Here is a 4,639-nt window from a genome sequence, read left to right on the forward strand (position 1 = left end):
GGGATAAATCCGGACTAGCTGAACATAGCGGACAATGAAGAATACTGAGAACTCAAGAACAATTGCAGTAGGTTTTTGATCCTACTGCATGTACTGGCTTTGGGGAAGCCTAGGCAGTTTGGATGCTCACCTTACTAGACCTGGATAGAGGTGGGCGGTCCTTGGGCTTCCCACAGGTCAGGGAACCCTGATTGCTCTTAGAGCAGATGAGGGAGGGGGACTTGATCGGGAGAGGGGTAGGGAAATGGGAGGCGGTTGCGGGGAGGAGGCAGAAATCCTTAATAAATAAATAAATTAACAAAAAAGAAGGCAGAGCTTTAGGAAACCAAGAAATAGAGTGAGGGCCTCGTTTTCATATTGTGTATTTACTTGAGCTGACTCCTCTCAGGGTATGACCCGCCTATAAAGGAGTCCTATTGTCTGAGGATTGAATTCCAACTCATGCAAATGAGCAGCATCCTGTGAGGCTGAACACAGGTAAAGAGCTTTCTCCCATCAATAACTCACTGTGTCACAGTATGTGCAGCTGTCCCAAACTAGAACTGTGATGCATATATTTTCTACAGATGTAAAAGCTTAATCTTAAATCTTGAGATTATAGGGTTTTGAAAACCTACAAGTTGAGTGCGTGAATTTTGCAATTTCTGTATTTCTTTCTCATGTTTTTTTTTGTTTTCTTTTCCCCATGCTTTCCCCTTAGGACAGTGTCATCCACCTCTCCATAACCTCTGAAATGTACGTAAGCTGCCAGGCTCTTTTCATTGTTGATTTATTGCCTTCTTTGTGCCATTCCCTGAAATACTTGGTTAAGGACTTGAAGTGCAATAATAAGAGCTACAGATTGGTGAGAATTTTTCTACATCTCAGTGGAAAATGGACTGAGGTTTCCTAAATTGTATCCATCCAGATTTGCCATCTTCTTGTAACTTAGATTTCAGTCCCGCCATTATCTCCTCCAAATTATAACCTTTTTTCTCTGCTCTTGTTCTTCGTACATATCCAGAAGGATACTATGTTTCTCAAGCCTGGCTACAATATTTGATCCACCTACTGGTTCCTGCTTTAATATTGCTGGTCTCCCCCTTCACTGCCAGGTATCATTTTTCATCTTACTCAATGCTTACTCTTACATAATCTCACTCTTTTATCTTTTATGAAAGATTGATAGCTCTTACAGACCACAAAATCAACGACAGAATATTTCAATATCTTAAACAGTCCTGCGATCCAATTAGACATGGCATATATGCAACTCTGACCTTGTTTCTCCTCTTGAGAAAAAGAACATATCTAAATATGTTATTGGCCACATGACAGCATCTTTTATGCCTAATCCAACCTGTGTTCTATGAAAGCATTAGATGTACCAAGCCAAATCAGATAATCACTCCAAACAGGAATTTATGATTTCATTCTTCCTGGCAGTAATAGAAAATGTTACCTTTAAGACAGACACTTGGGACCAAACAGATTTCATTCAGGAAGCAAACCAAATTTTCGTCTTATTTGTGGCTTTCATATGAGAAGCCATGGCAAAATATATCAATCTTATCTCAGGCATTGATAACAGGAGGTTATATATTCTCCTTCATTCTACTTGACAGTCATAATACTGTTATAAATCAAATCTCCTAATTTTATGAACAGCCTTCTGAGCCCTCAAAGAGACCTTATAATAGTAGTCATAAAAATCTCAAAAAACAGAACCCTAAAACTCAAAACATAAACAAACATAGGTGAAATATCAAATCATGACTGAAGTTTCACAACAAGGTCCATTGTAGGGTATCAAAAACAATGTTGTCTGTTGTGTTCTGGCCTACATGAGGAAATGGGAACATATGTCACAAATCATAGTTGTTAGCTCAGTCCTGTTCCCTTAGGGACAAAGGTAAAGATATAAAAATAGACAGTTCATGAGAAAGATGTTTGCTCCTCTCTAGTTTCTCTCTGGGCTCATATCATTCGTATTATCAATAGCCAGCAATCAATGAGGATAACCTGGCATTGGTCACCATCAATTGGTCACCATCACTATCACCACAAACATCATGAAATCCACAGGAATGTTGCTATGCCATTTCAAAATCAGAGTTGTCATTGTGGTGGTTTTATTAGACTTTAAATAACTTCTCAAAATCATTGTTGATTCTCAATATGCAAAAAGAGTTGTATTTCATGGAGAAACTGTTAAAGTTATTCCTGATAAATAAGAACTAACTTTATTATTTGTACAACTTCAAAAGACAATTCAAGAAAAAAATTGTCCACTTTATCTTTCCCATATTTGATCCAATACTTGGTTGGGTTGCCTGGACCATTAGCAGAAGGAAATGCAGAAATCGATCAATTATTAATAAGAAATGTGTTGTGTGTTGAAAACCTCCGAATTTCATAAGGAACAACATAATAATAGAAGAGGCTTAAAGAAAATTTTTTTCCTTGGCAACAAGGTAAGGAAATTATTAAAAACTTTGTTCTGCTTGTTCTTTTTATAATGAAATACTTTTACCTGAAGGAATGAATCATAACAGTATGCAAATGAATTAAAGTTGGAAAGTGAATGTATTTCCTTTAGTAGATATTGAAAAATTAAAATATTTTTATCATAACATTGGCACTTATTCTGGGTTTCAATGGTCATGTGCCTTACGTTTTGAAAGGACAGGTACTATATTTACACATTTATTAAAAAACAATGCCTGTAGTGGGCATTCAGCCCAAATTAAGTCTGATATTGCTCTTTACATTTACGTTTCCAGTAAATTGAGGCAATTTTTATATGACTACAACATAAAACAAATTTCATTTTGTGACAATGGAAAATCTTAAGATAAAACCAGTTTCAGATTCTCTACTTACAATGACAATGTTTCCTTAAGAATTGATTTACTAGAAGTAATTTTACACACACACACATACAATTAGCTTAGAAAACAAGTAAACAAAGAACTATGTCCTTCTTAAGAGGTATATCTTCACTAATAGCTCTAGCTCTCTGCACCTCACTCAACTGAAATAATGATATGAAATCATGATTATACAGAAGCAATACCATGGCTGTTACATAATGAAAGATAAGAAATTCATGTCACATGAAGACTAGTCATACCACTCACCAAACTAGATGAGTTTAGTTAGTGTTCTAAGGTGCATACAATTACAATGATTCCGTTCCACCTGCACCTCACAGTAATTCAGAGTGAACTGTTCTTCTCCAGTCAAGCAGCACATGGCAGCTGGGCCTCTCCAAGCAAGGAGAGGTTTTTGTTAGGGTCTGTATCAATGTGGGAGGAGCATGTGTACGCTGGAAGCAGTAATAAACTCCCAAATCCTCAGCCTCTACTCTGCTGATTTTGAGTGTGAAATCTGTCCCTGACCCACTGCCACTGAACCTGTCAGGGACTCCAGAGTTACGGTTGGACACTAAATAGATTAGGGGCTGTGGAGACTGGCCTGGCTTCTGTAGGAGCCAATACAAATAGGTATATCCATCACTGTCTAAGAGACTCTGACTTGACCGGCAAGAGATGGAGGCTGATTGTCCAATGGTAGCCGACAAAGAGAGTGGAGTCTGGGTCATCGCAACATCACCATTGGTTCCTGAAATTAAAACAGAATAGTACAAAGTCCATGTAAATCAGAATTTCTATCTTAGCGCAGATATGTCTCTTTAGTTTTTCATCATCACATAACTAAGCCTAACATGCCCATCCTGAACAACAGGATCTGCCTCATTACATATGGACAGCACACATAGCCAACCAGACAGTTCACTTTATCCTCATTCCTGCTTTCATCTATCACTGTTCTTACCTACAATGCAGAAAATCAGCAGAAACAGGGACTGGACAGGAAACATCATTTTGACGAGATAAACTGAGTTATCAGTGAAGGCAAGAGTACAGTTGAGCTTTTATTTAGGCCAACAAGGCAGGGACCTCCCTGGGAGCAATATGCAAATACCATGGACTGTATAACTGTGTACATAGAGAAGACAGTTATGTGGGCTTCTTAAATTTTAAAATGACACAAATAAATCTTCTTATAGAACAGGAGTGAAAATATTAAAACAAAATGTGGTGACAGATGTGAGACAAGCAGGATGATAAAAAATGGATAAAGCATTTCAAATCAGTTGTAAATATGGATTAACAATGTAGTCTAGTCTTGTCTAATTTGAAATTTATTTAAATTTTGTCTAAAAACACAGTTAAATTGTAAGGAACTATGGGAATGTAGTGAAAACTCAGAGTTCATTATCCTCCAGGATGAAATGAGCTCCCAGAACTTTGTGCTCATAGTCTCTAGTGCAGAAAAAAATTAAAAGATGGAAGCAAAATATTCAACTAAGTCTTCAAACTATTGACTATGTTCTTTTTCATTGTTAGAATATAGACTTATGGTTACATTCAAGGTGATTCAGTTGGGTTATATATGTTTTTTAAATAGAAAAACATACAATAATTATTACTGTATGATTACTCATACATACCATACAGTCATATTAAAATGCATGCATAAAACCATTACCATATTTACCCTATATAAATATACACATGGTTCTCATAGCATTGAATTTTTTTTTCTTTTTGGAGTATAACAAAGCTTTATTTTGGGGGATAAACTCCCAGTAAGG

The 4,639-nt window shown here is 36.6% G+C and overlaps 1 long non-coding RNA gene across 1 annotated transcript; it reads right to left on the reverse strand.

Annotated features, from left to right (window-relative positions):
* Window positions 1-3,502: 3,502 nt before the first annotated feature.
* Window positions 3,503-3,884, reverse strand: LOC142856457 (uncharacterized). The gene is made up of 2 exons (XR_012911647.1): window positions 3,817-3,884; window positions 3,503-3,603 (listed from the first exon to the last, which is right to left on the reverse strand). It is a non-coding gene; the product is annotated as an uncharacterized LOC142856457 (long non-coding RNA).
* Window positions 3,885-4,639: the final 755 nt, after the last annotated feature.

This window comes from Microtus pennsylvanicus, chromosome 8 (genome assembly GCF_037038515.1).
Source record: "Microtus pennsylvanicus isolate mMicPen1 chromosome 8, mMicPen1.hap1, whole genome shotgun sequence".
In the NCBI taxonomy this organism is placed as follows: Eukaryota; Metazoa; Chordata; class Mammalia; order Rodentia; family Cricetidae; genus Microtus; species Microtus pennsylvanicus.